General features: G+C 34.7%; 1 protein-coding gene across 1 annotated transcript in view; it reads right to left on the minus strand.

The window, feature by feature from the left end:
* Positions 1-6,113, minus strand: part of LOC145693718 (uncharacterized) — a 41,314-nt gene extending 35,201 nt beyond the window's left edge. The window contains exon 1 of the mRNA XM_081770015.1: positions 4,539-6,113. The gene's annotated coding sequence lies outside the window, so the exon portion shown is untranslated. The remainder of the gene's footprint in view (positions 1-4,538) is intronic.
* Between the last annotated feature and the right edge of the window lie 11,565 nt (positions 6,114-17,678).

Consider the following 17,678-nt stretch of genomic DNA (forward strand, 5'->3'; position numbering starts at 1 on the left):
CACACCGACTTCTTCAGTGTATAGAGTTTTATATATTGCTATAAAGGTAGCACATAGACACTTATATTACAAGTGAAATACGCATAGAATTTTATTTGTTTTTCTGCCCAATACTGACCGTTGACTTCTATTTAAACGAGATTTATTATGTTCTTGTTAAGTCCAGTGATTTAGAAATTCGCTTGTGTAGAACTCGGGAACTCAAAGTCTGTAGTATTTAATATTTCACACGCAGATCGAGGTATACTACTACGCCAAATTTGATCCCAATCGGATGAGTTCGGTCTTTGGATTTTTGTTTTGTAATATATGATACAAAATTTGACCACCCATAACTCGGAAAATGTAAGCCTGTCATTTACATAATGTATCATATTCCTATATAACATGCCATTGTCTAGGACCATATTAACTTTGATTAATTCTGATGGTATGAGTTCGGTTGTACTTGTATATACAATGTATAGTGTCCTTAATTCTTAAAAAAAAAGGACAAAACTAGATTCGATGGATAAGATTTCACTTCATTTTAGTTTGTCTTAGAATTATATATCAATTCATTTTGAACCCGTCAATTTCTAGGTCTTTCTTCTTATTCTACCTATATTATTATTATTATTATTATTATTATTATTATTATTATTATTATTATTATTATTATTATTATTATTATTATTATTATTATTATTGTTATTGCCCTAGAAACTCATTGAGTAAATTATTATGGTGAAACTTTTCTCCGCTAGGTTCTGAGCAGGGAGGTTTTGGGAGGAGACATTTTAGTCCCACAAGATTATGGGCTGCGAGATTTTTCCCATGTGAGGTTTTGGGCGGCAAAGTTTTGGCCCCGCAAGATTTTGAACCTTTATAATCCGTCTCCCTTAGCCTAAAGGGCATAATTATGGGACGTTCAACTGAAAGATTTAATTTTTTCTTGAAATTTGAATCATTATTTTACTAACTTATATAGGCTTTACCTACTGAGGACGCATAATAATAATTTTATTTTGAAAACGTCACATAGTTTTAAGCTGTATCTTTTAAATATAGAGAATAGAAAACAAATTCTAACACTAAGATTTCTAGACAAAATTTTTAATCCTACAGTTGAAAGATCATTAATTTTCATTTATTTATTTATTTATTTATTTATTTATTTATTTATTTATTTCTCTTAAGTGCAAAAGATATGCTTACCAGGCTTTCAGCACCTTTTAGATGTATATTTTTTCAGTTACAAAATTAAAGCGTATATTCGACTCCAGATTTTTGTGGTACCGAAATATTTTCAATGCAACAGATTGAAAAATCTTTCTGAGTATAGTAAACAGGGGTTACTTGAAAAATGTGGGACTATTTGGAAAACTGACATTTTTTATTATATGGTATAATAATGGGAGAACTATGACAGATATGTCATTTTCTTCCAGAACAATGAAAAGTACGCACCTAAAAGAAGCAATATGGATGGTCATTAAGTCTGTATCTTATTCATAGACGAGCCTAAAAATTCTCACAGCAATTTATAGTTTGTGTGTGTGTGTGTGTATTTTTTAATTTTCTGTAAATTGGCCCTGTGTATCCGTAATGAAAAGTGATTTTTACCTAGTTCTGCTAAATATCATTGCTTTCAGAAGTTTCCTAATGAGAGGAATTAATTTTACATTTTTACTTTTTTCTTGGACAATCTGTGGCCATTTTTTATTCCTTCCATTTTTCTACTAAAAATAATGATACTGATCACGGGATAGACAACGATGACATTATTGAAGTTTTTTCCTGAACCTACCTACAACCGCAGAGAACAAATTGTTTTTTCATATGACTTTGCAGCAAAGAATTTCAATATGTAAATTTTTGTCCCTATCATACTGTTACATTATTATTATTATTATTATTATTATTATTATTATTATTATTATTATTATTATTATTATTATTATTATTATTATTATTATTATTATTATTATTATAACAGTACCATATGATATTTTTGAAGAGTTAACGTATCTGTACACTTGTAAAAATGATACCAGGTAATTGTGTATACCAATGTAAGTCAATTACTGATCAGATACATACATAAATTTCATAAAATTATGTAGGGCATGTTTTAGTGTCTTAAATTAATCTCAAGAGCTTATACGTATATTGGCATTTGCCAAAATTTCCCTTGCATTGCTTGAAAAACTACCGTTTATGAAAGCATATTGCAAAAACATTTTTTTACTGGTTCCGTAGGCCTTCAGGAAGACAAACTTACCACTATAGTTAGTTTAGATTGGTTCAACAATTTATTATGTTTAACTAAAAGGTTGAGCAAAAAAAAGTCTCTTTGTTTAAAACAGCCTAGGAACACATTACTATGAAAGAAACATAGGCACATTGCATATCAATCTTCTCAGGATCTTGATAGTGTAATCTTGCAAGTGGTTCTCTCCAAATAGTCCCATTTTTCACATAGCTCTTACTACTATGAAAAGACATATTTTCCAAGTAGCCCCAAAAGCGGGGCTACTTGGAAACAGCATATTTTGGCTCCTGGGAGGCTTCAGTCTCAATAAAATTTGTTATAACTGCAGGAAAAGGTAACATGAACTAAGCTCTAGAAACATCACAAGAAGAATTAAAATTAATTGCAATAGATAAGAAGGGGTAGTATGTAAAAAAAAAAAAAACTTTCCAAGTAATTCCAGTTAAATGTATCTATTTTGTTGTAAATCTCTCTCGGAATGAAGAGCAATGGAATTAAATATAATATTGTTATTTTAATTTAGGATTTAATCACAGGTCACTCATTCATCTGTCCTTTTCTATTTTGAAACGATGATGGAATGAAAGGAGTGTCATAGTTGTGAAAAGAGTTGAATTCAAAATTTTAACGAATTGACACATTCTATGATCCCTACGTGTAGAAAAAGTCACTTTTGGATGCTGTCCATTCGTCCTCATTTCTGTAAACGTCAAGAGTCCACGACGTTTTATGAATCCAGATTCGACTGGGGAGGAGGTAATTTTCTCCCTACTCCCAAACTAAACTTAATTTGCTGGAATCGAAGATTGCCAGTGTCTCAAATACAGCTCTAATGATTCTGTTAATATTTCACAATTCAATATTTCATTAACAACCTTATGCATGATTTCATTATATCTTTTGGAAAAATCTCAACTGTTAATTCACTTTTTGTGACGATTTTCTTAGAAGCTGTTCAGGCGATTTTTTTTTTGTATCTCATAGAAAAATATTTTAAACACAATCCTGCTACAGAAAATAAGTAATTTTCCTTGCGAAAACCCGCAAGGGGTAGTTTACTCTTGGAACGAGTTTTCTCGAACATTTTTGTCAAAAACCAAAACCCACTTCGCCAATTTTATTCATATGTGATAAATAAATACAAGTGTTTCATTAACAACCCTGCAACGTATCATAAGTCATTTTTCCTGAAAAAAGCCGAAAGAAGTAGTTTACAGTTGAATGAGTAAATTGAAAAAGGTACACATTCCAAAAATAGACAAACTAAACTATTTTGTAGTTTTCGTTGCTGAATTCCCCATTTAACCATCATCCATTTATGGAAACCTACTCCACTTGAGAAGAACAAGGAATATGTTTCTTAATTTAGGTCTTCTGTACTAAGATCTGCGGAAAAGAAAAACTTGTATAAGTGGAAAATGGAACATATTCTTGGAATGTGTTCATTTTTCCATCCAGTGTCGGAAAGTTGTATCTTGGAATGTGTTCTTTTCTCAACTCACTCATTCAATTTGGATGAGTTTTTTATTCACCTCTGGTGCGTGGAGTCCCTATTTTGATCCCAGCTAGCACCAAGTGCGCTTTGTGGCGGACAAACATCATATGCGTGGGTTTTCTCGCGGTTCTTTCATTTTCTTCCACTTTCTTCATTTCACTCATTCTCATCATCACCATCACCATACTACACAGTATAACCGTAGGTCGTAAAACTGAGATTTCATTTCATTTTGGAATTTTGTTTCTTTTACTTCCAACAAACAAAGGAAGTGAAGTCTTGTGCTGTTACGTAAGAAAGAAACTCGATATTTTGACAGATTTACATGTTTCATGATCCGTACAAAGCTGAATATATATATATATATATATTGTGGCGGGCCGGTGGTATGCGTTTGCTTAGACCGGCACCCACACAAGAGAGTTTTGTAATTTACCAAAATACTTCTAATTAGTCAACCAAAGTTTCTGCGAAACACCAACTATAACTCGAGCGGCAAAGTTATACTGGAAACAGGAACTCAGCTAACAAAACAGTCTGAAGAATCTTAGTATTACACGGTAGCGTTGGCCTGGGCCAAGACTTATCTTCTAATGGAAACAATGGAATCGTTATCCTGATTAAGGTTTGATAACCAAACAATCCTTTGGGATATCTCTTGAAACAAAACTCAACAAATATGTTCCTTGCAGTAAGCCTGCAGTTTATTGGCTCTAAGCAAATTACAAGAACCAGAGCCGGGGCGATAGTGTAAATACTGTGTCTATATATAAAAGAGTTTTAACTTACGTGGCGGCGTTCCAATAGGTAGTTAAAAAAATAACTCACTAAACGTCACTGATAAAAACAAACTTAACTGTAGCACTTTTCACAATAAAACAAAACTGCACTAGACTGGGAGGGCACGAATCAGTCCTAGTGGGTAGGTAGGTAAAAGGTATACTATTTGATCTACCGGTCTGCGAACAGACATCAAATAGGGTAGGCTACCAGAGGTTAGGAACAGGTTACCGTTTGATCTACCGGTCTGCGAACAGACATCAAACAGGGTAGGTGTAAAGGTTACCGTTTGATCTACCGGTCTGCTAAGCAGACATCAAACAAAGTTGGTTACCAGAAGGAATTAAGGTTACCGTTTGATCTACCGGTCTGCGAACAGACATCAAACAAGGAAGGTGTAAGGGTTTACCGTTTGATCTAAAGGTCTGCGAACAGACATCAAACAGGGAGTAACTATTTGATTACCCGTGCGTTTTAGGCCAGCTAAGCAATAAACTTAGAGTCTGTCAAAACACACATCAAATAGGGGTGCGACAGAACTTTAGCCGTCAACTTCCTAAGCTTGCCAGCAGTTTCTGGAGCGAGTCCGGGCTGAAGCGAAACTTGCGGAAGTAGATTGCCAAGTTCGGAAGGAGGTAACTTTAGCCGTCAGTTTCCTAAGCAGACCAGCAATTATGGGAGAACCCTGGCTGAACCGTCTTGCTTTCAGAAACAGATTGCCAAGTTACCGTGAGGATTAGGTAGGGTAGTACTTTGACCGTCAGTTTCCTAAGCCGACCAGCAATTATGGGAGAACCCTGGCTGAGCCATCGAGCTTTCAGAAACAGATTGCCAAGTACTGGGTAAACCAAGGTAGTGAGGTAGGTAACCAATAGATTGAGTAGGCAGGCCTCCGTAGAGGCAGAGAGGTTTGAAGGCAGAGGGATGGACAACTAGAGACTTCTTCGTGATAAGTTCCTGAACTGAGACGTACCTAACGAATTGCGTACTCCTCGTAGTCTGCACGTCTCTGAGGGGTTCAGGAGAGGGACGTTGTCCGACGAGAGAGCCCAAAACATGCGTTTTTAAGGGCCTCGATCGGAGGTGCAACCGGCACCAATTTACGGTCTGTGTGCAAAATAGTAACGTGAGCAAACGTTGCACTAGGACCGTAAGGTCAGAGGTTGAGCATGCGTGGAGATCTAAAAAGTACCTAGGGCGGAGCCCGAGGGGGACCAGTATCCTGAAAAGAAAGATTATTGGCTTTGCACACGATTTCGGGTGCAGATGACCTCGGAAGGGTTCCACTCTGAGGGGTGGAGCTACTAGCTATTGGAACGAGCCATGCCATTAACATCTAGATTGGCTAGAACAAGGTGCCTTGGGCGGAGCCAGGCAAAAGATAAGATTTTGTGTGTGCGCATGCGTGTGCGTGTGATGTGTAGTCCTTGAGTTTAGGTGTGTGAGCCCCTTTCTCTGGAAGAATGAGGTTACATCGAGATATTACAGAGAATTGTACAAATAGTATCTTAAACTATAAAACATATATTAAACATAAAAGATTTCAAGTAATAAACTTGAAAGGTTTTATACATAATGAACTCAAGACCCTTCGACAGTTTATCTTACTTGTTTTAGACCAAAGACATATATATATATTTAATGTTCCGAAGAACGAAAAGAATCTTCTTTTTAGAAGCAAAAATGACATTTAACAGATACACAAAACTATATGGGTTTTCTTAACAGTATTCTACCACTAATAATAATAATCTAACTTGTTAAAAGACTACATAAATATAGAAAAAGAAACCAAGCTTCTGTATCGAACCAAAGGGGAGAATGTTTATCTTAACTGCTGTTGACCTACAGGTCAGAAAGGGGGAAACTCGGTGGCGAGACGTGAAAGCAGACTGGATGTCTGGTTTCCAGCTAGGAAAAAAAAGAACATTCAACACGAATTTGTATTTTAAAAGAAGTAAATGAAATACGAATTCTGTTGCAGTTTTAAAAATGAAAAAAAAGAATATTTATTCGCAAAAAATAGTTTGCGAATTTGCGGCCCACTACAATATATATATATATATATATATATATATATATATATATATATATATATTCGAATTCCGTCCGTCTGCTCGTAACAGGTATGAGGTATGTATAGATCCCACAATATTCAATTGATCGATACTAAATTTCAAAGTAATGTTCTAACAAGATTTTCTTGCTGGGAAATGGAAATTGGAAAATAATACGTCCTAATATAAATTAAGCTAAGAAAAAAGGTCTTAGTGTTCAGAGATGGATGAGTAAAACAGAATGAAGTTTCACAATTTTCATTAACATTTTGTAAATATTTAATTTCGTTATAACAAATCTTTAATATATCCACGAGGGGCACGGTGGCTCAGTGGTAGAACGTTCATCCCCGGTGCTTGGGGTCCCTGGTTCGATCCCAGCTCATGAAGTGTGGACTTTGTGGTGGACAAACACCGTGATCGTGGGTTTTCTCGTGTTCCTCCCATTTCCTCCCACTTTCTTCATTAAACCATTTCATTCATTTCTCATAATCACCGTCTCCTTTAGCCTAACCGGCATAACCGTGGGACGTGAAACTTAAAGATTTCATTTCATTTTAATATATCCACGGGGAAGATATGGATAATATTATGCATTTGAATATTTTTTCTATACCCCTTTAATAAACTAAAAGGAACATCGTTGAAGAGTTTATATGCCAAATTTTGTTTAGTGTAAAAGATGACGTCAACGCATTGGTTTTATTGACCAAAACAAGAGCTAGACATCCAATAACTGATGTTATCAATCGTTTTAGTCAATGGCTTCGAGCCACATTCTCTAACTCTTACTAACTTAGCAGTAACCAGCAGAAGCAGTTGTCAGTCTTTTATCGAAAAGATCCATCTGTAGATGAGATGTAGCGAGAGAAATCCCACTGCAACTGTTAAACTATAATTGCGGATCTCTTTGAGAGCTTGTGTTTAATGGAGCGTAAATTAGTTATGGGGAAGGAACAAAAAATAGTTTGTTGGTTTAGTAAAATAACGTAATGGAATGCTGGAAAAATTATTCTCACGTGTTAAAAAAATGAAAGTTGTTCTGTTTTTGGTGTGGAGTAAATCAGAAATGAAGAAAGAAGAAGGAAAGTAGGGGAAGTAATAGATGAAGACACGTTTTGCTTTTTTTTATTCTTTCTTTTAAAATCTTTCGTTTGTAACACCAAAATCGGTGCCGCCCAATACAGTATAGCTATCCTGATGAATCTGCATACTAATCTATCAATATATTTCTCTTCATTCCCCTCTTTTTTCTCTCTTTTTTGTTCATTTTAGTAGATACTTTTGCCACCTTCAGTGATAATTACTACTGTGTTTACATTTTAAATGATTATGGGAAAAGATAAGAGTAGAAAGCAAACCAAAATAAAGTGAAATCCAATAGTGTCAGTACAAATAATTATGACATTAATTTTAGAAAACATATTCCAGGTGTTTACTCATGAATATTTATAATCAATATATATATTGATTGTGTAGGCTATAAGTATACTTGTGTGATGAACAAAAATTCAAACATTCATGTGCATGTATTCTTGAGTAAATTTGGAAAATAAACTTTATTCTATGGTTTATGGAACCCAAAGGTCCAATGTCCCATTTACAAAAGCTTTCCATTGAGTTTTGTCTTTAACCAACTGGATTGAGTTTATCCAACTATCCATGTTTCAGAATCCTGTGGTACTTCCGCAACAACTTTCATAGAGGTAGTTGGTAAGGGTACTCCAAATTATATGCCCGTAGCCAAACTCCCTCTATAAAAATTGTATCTTGAGTACTTCAGGATTCTGAAACTTGGATATTTGGATAGGACACATATCAGTTCCTAAGTGAGGTCTTCACCGGACTACGGTAGGTCTCATAGTTTTGGAGCTATGGACTTTTAAAGTTCATTTTTTCATGTTTTCGGTAGCCTATAACTCCGAAAAGAAGCATTTGTACACCCAGGTAGGTCTATACTTTTTGTCTTATCTTCGTGTCAGGAACCACCTCCCTAACGTTGTCGATGTTATTTTGAAACACTCTGTATAAATCTCTGTCCTAATCTATTAATAAAATAACAGTCTCAATCTGAGATATTCAGTAAGTGTTCACATTTCGTACAGACAAATTCAATCTGAACTTTTTTCATTTGTAAAATTTACGATTTCATGTTCTAAAATAATGATTCTTCTATAGGGTGGAGATATGATTGTCGGAATTGGGTAAAATTTAGAAATTTCATGCACTGGACTCAGATGTGAACATACTATCAACTCATGTTGCACTCGTGTAAATTCTTGTTTTTTTTTTTTTTTTTTTAAATCAAACTCTTCATTTCTACTAACGAGAGTAATTACTTTATAGTGATAACACATTCTTAATCTCCTGTCCTGTAACGGAAAAAATAAAGCGAATTTGAAGCTTATGTCCTTTCATCATGTCAGCAATTTTTACACTACTACTGAAACTTGCTAAAAGTTTGAAGGAGAGGAATTACTGATATTATATCTTCGTCTGTATTGTTTTAACATTAAATCTTTGTACAGTGATGTAATGCTATAATTTTTGGTAGGCATCTTGTTGACCATCTTAAAATATATAGCGCATACCCACCCCCATATACTCTCATTCTTTCGAAATTTAAGATGAGTATACGGTGAGCTACAAAAATATTAGGTGAATATACACCGGCTTATTATATCCCTGTCTTTGTGGCTGTAGGTACAAAATATACACAGTAAAAATATTAGGCAAAGCTTTAAATACAGAAATGAGGCGAAGCTTTCTCACTTCCAGCTTGAGTGTATTATACAACACCAGAATATCAACATGGTGAATTATATTCATATGAATACATTATTCTGGATATACACGTAAAAGGCATTTCGACCATTCATGCTAAAAGGCTGGCTGAGTCTCTGGTGCTATTGGTGGACAGGCATTGTTTCAGAGTTCATTGCTTTGTATGCTTCGTACTGATAATCTTCATCTTCTGTACCTGTACTTTCATGTGGCCTCACAGAAGCATTGCGACGCAAAGGGTCGTATATCGTGGTGGCCTCTTACAAGATTCAATCTTGTAACCTATAATCATGGACATTTCAAATCCAGCTAGTGTTGCACCTTATGAACACGATATGGAGGAGATCTATCGGTTTATTCTAGACGCTGCGTTTCGTGCTGCACAATGTGTTACCTACTCAAAAAACTGCACTAGCCGATCAAAATAATTCTCTTTCATATGATGCAACAAATACACTAAAAAAACAAGAGTAGCACTCGTTTATCTTCAGTATGCTTTGGAAGCTGCTGCAATTCTCCAACGATATTGGTAGTTTACCATTCTCACAAAACACTCGTCGATTGATTTCGTCGTTAGATGTTTTAGGACATCATATTCTCGGTAGTGATAGTGATACAATAGTGACTTATATATCTGTATCAACTTTGACACTATATCATGTGTGATTTCTGGCAGAGATTGCGTGAGACAATGAAAACTTGACCCGTGACCTACTGACCCACTATCCACCTCAACCCACGACCCATCACGCATGCGATATTATTACCCACCTCCCGACACTGATTAAAAGTTCACACTTGTATTAAAACAATCATCTTAATTTATCACTGCGTCAAATTTTACATCGTGAAAAAAAGAAGACAAGAAGGACACCTCAAATTTGCTTATCAAACTGTGAATCTCTACGTCCAATTGTTCAAATACCAGTCCGTTGTAACACTAGTGAATGTAATCTAATCTTTACGATATAAATAGTGTAGAGTGTTTGACATGGTCCACATTACGACAAATTTGGACTAAATTAGCATATGAAATTATTTCTTTTATAAGTTACAAGTACTTTTCAGTGGAAAATAGGGTAAAATTTGAGTCTCTTAGATAATGTAAAGTACACAAAGAGATATGATAACAAAAAAATTCGAGTTCAAGTTATGCATTCGTAACAGTAGATTTTCCCCACTCATTAAGTAATAAAGAATTTCTCTTCAATTTTATCCTCCGCTTTTTCCTAATTTCTTTATCGCCACTTTTATTATCTACAAACATTGCTATATCAGGTATAAAAGTAACAAGTCTGGGTCACTTTTTAGACTTATTGTAAGGAGAAAATTTGAACTTGAAGCTTACATTGTCTTAATTTTTAAATGTGTTTTGGCTGGCTTCATTAATATTTGATAACTTCATTTCCGTTGAGACAATCTGTTCTATGGAGATGATAGCCATTGAACTGAAGTTAATGTTATGGGAGTTCCTCATTTATTACTAAGAGTGATAAATTACTAAATTGTCACATTATAACTCAAAACTTCGAAAGGTGTACTTTTAGCCAATGTTTACTTATGAAATATATATATATATATATATATATATATATATATATATATATATATATATATATATATATATATATATATATATATATATATATATATATATATAAAAACCGTGTTGGGTTCAGCATACAGAGACGTCAAATAAAAATATTATTATAATTTTTGTATTATCATGTCAATGATTTCGAGATCAGATGTGAGTCTGTCCTTAATAAAAACAGGTACCAATGTCATACCGCATCATTTAATAATAATAAATTTAAAGTAATTCCGTATATTTGGAAAAAGATGAATGAATAAATGAATTAGATAACAGCGTGTTATATTATTTTGTTCTACATGAACGCTCATTCTAACTTATTTATCTATAGTAATAAGGTCTGAGGGGGGACTAAGCCAGCAAAACAGGAGTAGAATGATCAGTTGTCCTCTGTGGTTCAAAAAATAGATATATAGAACACTGAAAATTAAGAAGCTATAGAGGAGGAATAAATTGATGATTAGGATTAAAAATACCTCGCATGCAGGAACTGTGTAATTATAGCGTTATTATACAAATAATCATTTTAGAAATCAGCTAATATTCCTTGATATAAGAAACTCTGACCTCTAATGGTATAGAACAACAAAATTGCTCACAAGTTGTATTATATGATTTTTCTTAATGTTTCGAATTTTAATTCAATACTCCTTCTACTGACGCCCTGAATTACTAGGCGCCAGGGTAACGTATTCAGTCTTCTTCTTCACTTAGTTACTGCTCTGCTTAGAAAGATATCTCATATTGTGGCAAACGAAACACAGTGGGTCATGATGAATGGAGGGTCAGAATGAGTCATAGCAGTCAGTGAGTCCGAGTGGGTCATGGTGACTTGGGTAATTCGGTGTATCACAGTGGGTGGTAGGTCGCAGTGGATCACGAAGTGTTGACTCACTCTCAAAATTTCATCCACTTGACCCCCTGCCCACTGATCCACTCCGTCTCTAGTAGAGATGCAAGGGCTCGGAAAAAAAACCCGGCTTTTTTGGAAAAAAACTCGGTTTTTTCTGCTTCGCTTTTTTGCTTGGGAAATTTTGGGCTTTTTTGAAAATTTTGCTTTAAACTGATAAAGCAGACTTTGCTTTGCTTCTCTACAACAAAAAACTCATTTAATTAGTGGCTGATGCAGATAATAATATGAAACCTCGAAAATAAACCATGAATTTCAAAAAGATTTTTTTAAAATTCTTAACATATTTACATTCCAAAGGATTAACCAATATATGTAATAATATTTTAATATCTTATGCATAAATACAATAAGTACTTTAAAAAAATAATACACAAATAACTACCAAAATTTTATGTAGTATTTTTACTTCAAAATATCACACACCCTCTTTTTGAAGCAAAATAAAGAAAAACATGAGAGAAATATGCTCATCAAGAGCTTCGTTTCGGGTGGTTCTGTACATTCTTGAAATTATTCAGTTAAGTTTTAACTTTCATATATTGTATGGATATTTCGAACAAAGTTTTCACTGATTGATCACATACGTAATAATCTGTTACCACCTATCAGGTGCTTCGGATCTGCAAAATCGGTAAAGCTCCAAATTCTGCAATGGACTGACTGTTCCTTAAACTTGTTCAAAATCGGGAAAGTATCGAATTTTCTGTTCATGAATCATATACGTAATAGACGGTTCATTTGAGCATATGGTTTCCTAGGCTTTAGAATATATAACCACTATCACGGTTTACCCAGTCCTTAAGGTTTCTGAATTTTTAACAAGAAAATTCAACATATCGTTACGATTTTTTTTACAAAAAAGAAAAACTATGGAATACATTAAAAAAGAGTGGAAGAATCAATCACTGTTCCAATTCACAAGAAAGACGACAACATTGATTGTAATAATTATCGAGGCATTTCTCTTAACATTCTATTAATAAGACTGACTCCATACGCAGATAACATTATTGGAGATTATCAGTGTGGATTTAGTCGAAATCGGGGCCGCTGTGGCTCAGTGGTAGAGCGGTCACATCTGGTGCTTGGGGTCCCGGGTTCAATCCCAGCCCCCGCCAAGTGAACTTTGTGGTGGATAAACACCGAGTGCGTGGGTTTCCTCGGGGTTCTCCCATTTCCTCTCACTTTCTTCATTCCACCATTTCATTCATTACTCATCATCACCGTCTCCTTTAACCTAACTGACATAACCGTGGGGCGTAAAACTCAAAGATTTCATTTTTTGATTTCATTTAGTCGAAATCGACCAGATATTTACCATTCGACAAATACTCGAAAAGAAATGTGAATATATTACCCAGTACATCAACTGTCTATTGATTTTAGAAAGGCTTACAACTCGGTTAGGAGAGAAACATTGTACAACATTCTTACAGAATTTGGAATACCGAAAAAACTAGATTTATTAAGTGTTTAAAAGAATCCCAGAATAAAGTCCGAGTAGAAAAATGCGAGCTTCCACGTCGAGATTGACCTAAAACAAGGATATGCGTTATCGCCGTTATTATTTAGCTTTGTTCCGGAGTACGCTATAAGAAAAATCAAAGATAGAAACCAGGGCCTAGAGTTGAATGGTATTCACCAGGTTATTGTGTATGCTGATGATGTAAATCTGATAGGAGAACAATCGAAAGAAATGCAGAGGCCTTATTAAACGCTTGCAGGGACATGAGTAAATGCAGAGAAATCTAAATACAAGGAAATTCACAAGGATTGTAATACGGCAAAATATGAATGCGTTAAAATATCAATTAATACTTTCGACACAGTGGATACTTTCAGATATCTTGAATCAGTATTACCAGACCAAAATCATATCCACAAAAGAAATTAAATGTCGACTAAAATCAGGAAATTTTTGCTATTATTCAGTTCAAAATATTTTGTCGTCGCGAATTCTGTCAAGGAATTTAAAGATTAAAATATATAAAATTATAATCATGTCTTTTATGCTTTATGGTTGTGAAATATGGTCGCTTACGCTGTGGGAAGAACGCAGACTGAAATTATTTGTGAATAAAATTCTGAGACGAATATTTGTACCCAAGAGGAACGGGAATGGGGAATGGCGGAATCTTCAGACGGAAGAACTACATAATTTATACGGTTTACCAAACATCATTAGAGTCATCAAGTCTAGGAGGCTCAGGTTGGCAGGTCATGTAGCCAGAATGGAAGAAAGTAGGAACGCTTTCAAAGTTTTAACTGGAAATCCAATCGGGAAACGTCCATTAGGAAAGCCTAGGCCCAGATGGGAGGACAATATTAAGATGGATCTAGCAGAAATAGAAATACAAACTAGAAACTGGATTGAATTGGATAAGGACGGAAGTCAATGGAGAGCTTTCGTGGCCATAGAGAAAGAGAGAGAATACATTTAAGTTAAGCACAACTGCACAACAAACATGAGTGAGTGGTTAGCTTTCGCGCTTCTATCGTGAAGTCCGGGATTTAACCCCGCATTCAACCATTTTGACAAAAGTTTTTCTCAATTCCATCTGTGAATGTAGAGATAGTGCGTGTACTATGAGTCCTGGCCGACTTACTTTCTAATCGTTTTTAAATCTTTGTTATTACTAATTACCAGCAGTGATGGATTTGCGAAGAGGGTTAGGGTGGGGATGTCTTTCGGATTGAAGCCTCTACCCCGAAATTTCTAAAACAAACTAAATATTAGTTTTGCCTTTACTCATAAACTTCAAGCTGTCCTCAAATAAAAATTATGAATTTTTAAAAAAACTAAGCATTAATAAGAAAAGCCTCTCACAAAATACTTTTCTAAATCCACCACTGATTAATATCAGTATAAAATGGTCTTCAAGGTTGTATCTGGAAGATTATAGCTGAATATACAAACGAAACGAAATATTTGTTATTCCTGTACTCATAAACTTAAGCTCCTCTTAAATAAAAGTTAAGAATTTTTAGAAAAAAAATAAACATTATTCAGAAAAACCCCTCCCAAATATTTTTCTAAATTTGATACTGATTTATTTCTATCAAATGGTATTCAAAGTTGTGTCCGGAAGATTATTGTTAAATCATTGTACAACTACAGTAGAACGGAAATGTGAAAGTACGCTCTGACAGATATATTGAAAAACGTACGCTCTGATGGATATATTGAAAAACATAAGTTTAATTATGTGCTAGAAGCTAGAGTACTAAGCCCTAAGAAATGAAACACGGATGACTAAAAAGAAATGATCTAGAGAAGAAAAAATGTCGATAATTCAAAAGTTAAATAACTTCTAAAATTGCCCTCAAGTACTACGTACTTTATGTTTACTTTAATTCATAAACCATGTGCTCCATTCACCATGATGGTGAATTCCAGAGCGAAATATGGCATTTAGGTCACGGAAATATGGCATTTAGGTCATTTAACTTTAGAGTATACTGTAAGAAAGCTATTTAAACAGAAAAATCATGAAAATGAAAAAAGCCAAAATTTCCAAAATTCTCGTTTTTCCCCAAAAAAGCCGGCTTTTATGTGCAAAAAACCATCGATTCAAAAAAGCCGGCTTTTTTTGCATCTCTAGTCTCTATGTTCTTAATGATACTATTGAATTCTTCTACTCTCTCTCTCCAAATATATATATATATATATATATATATATTAGTAGGATGTCAAAAATCCGAACGCGATCCCTAGAAGCTTTTTACATTTTGCCTTAGCGCTAGTGATAAACAAACAATAGGGTTGTCCGTCGGCGTTGTGTGAAGTCAGTGTTTTTACAATAGTTCATTCATATGTAATTATTTGTCATACATATTGTTATTTTTATTTTCCCATAGGCCTATACAAGTCAAGTTTTAAGTGTGAGTTACAAGAACAGTGTAATTTAGTGTACGAGCAGGTTCTTCAGAAATATTAAATGTAAGTAGCCTTACGCACGGTATTGTAATTATCGTATGTACTGTTTAACCACTGTATCGATAAAAGAGCATACCGTACAGTATATTTAGGCTTAAGTGGCATTTTCTTGGTCATCCTAAAAAAATCGGAACTACCTGTGGTCCCAATTAGTTCGGATTTTCTACTTCCTGCTGTATATATATTCATATATATACAATGCAAGTGTGTGTGTATCAGAACATATAACTTATATTCTGGGAAAGAGTACTGTCAGGGTAAGAGCCACTAGCACACTTAGGGGGAGGGAAAGGAGGAGACACAAAATGATCGAAAACAGACAATATTAATGTCGAATCCGTAGTTTTCGGAGTCGCTGAGATAAATGATGAAACTTCTAATGTTTAAATCCAAATTCAGCTTCAATTAGTATTACTTGGAGGGGAACGGGAATGGTGACGTAAAAATGATTGAAAAAGGCCGATATTAGTGTCCTATTCATTTCGGGATCCCTGAGTAGATTTGTAACACTTCCAATACCATTTAAGTCTACATTTAACACCCAGTATCACCCCTAGGGCGGTGGAAACAGGTTAAGTAAAAATAATCAAAAATGACCGATATTAGTGTCGAATCCATAATTCTCGATGTCGCTGAGATTAATAATTCCATTCTCGATAATATTAAAGTCCAAGTGCAGTTCTCATTGGTATAGGGGTGAGAAAGGGTGAAAAATTAAATGTCTCAAGTGACTGAGATTAGTGTCAAATCTATAGTTTGGGTTCGTGAAGGTATTAAGTTACAATCGTAATGACATTCAATCCCAAATTTAGGTATGAACGTCCATGCCAGCTGTGTTGGGAGTTAGAGGGCAACGCTTAATTAAAGTATCTCCGGAACGTTTGGAGCAATTTTAACGAAACTTGGTAGAGATATGATTTTCAATCTAGAAAAAAATACTGTGGGAGTAAGATACTTCAAAGTGTGTGGGTTGGAAGGAGTGACTTGTAGAAATAATGCAAAATGACTGATTTTGGTGTGCAATCCATAGTTTTCGGGGTCGCTGAAATGAATAATCACTCTTCCAACGTTTAAGTCCAAGTTCATGTCTATTGGCAGAGGGTGCGGTTGGGAGGTGAGAAATGGAATTTTAAAAATGACTGAGATTTGTGTCGAATTCATAGTTTATGGGGTCGGGAAAACGTACGGTAGGTAGGTAGGTTTGAGCAGTTTGAAATGGCTATTTGAAGATAGTTAGTATCTGCTTCAAGCTGGATTTTTTTTTAAATAATATCAATTTGATTAAAGACATTCTGTGGGAGTAAGGTATTTAGTATTAATGGCAAGAGTAGAGCAACTTTTGTATTTTTATCATTACATTTTCACTAAAATCGATATTCTAATGAGGAAGGGGATTCATTTCTTATAAATCTATTCTTTCTTCATAAAGAACGGACATTTCAACTAGTTAATAGTATAATTTCAATTTACTTCTCCAGGCCGGTGGCGTAGTGCTTTAATCCAATTCTTTTGAAATCGAGATAATGTAGTGGGGAATGGCCTATACTGTATAGGTTGATGTTAAAGGATGATCTGTGTATCGGATTAAAATCCCAGTCATGGTTTAGAACCCACTTTATTAGTAGGTTCCGTCCTTCATCATTTCCGTGTTGTAGAAGGACACAAAACCCAAAAACCCAAAATTCAGAACAAGCGGCATACTTCACTTGTAAAGCCAGAAAGATATAATGTCCTGTGCTTGAGAACTGGTATTTCCTACTTCTAGTTTTGTTCCTAAATTGTTGTAGAAGTCCCCTTTCATCTCTAGTGTCAATGGATCCTTTCTCGTCTCGTCTTGTCTCGATTCTTTAAAAGCTTTTCTCGC

The sequence above is a fragment of the Thermobia domestica genome, chromosome 1, assembly GCF_964235325.1.
Source record: "Thermobia domestica chromosome 1, izTheDome1.hap1.1, whole genome shotgun sequence".
Lineage (NCBI taxonomy): Eukaryota > Metazoa > Arthropoda > Insecta > Zygentoma > Lepismatidae > Thermobia > Thermobia domestica.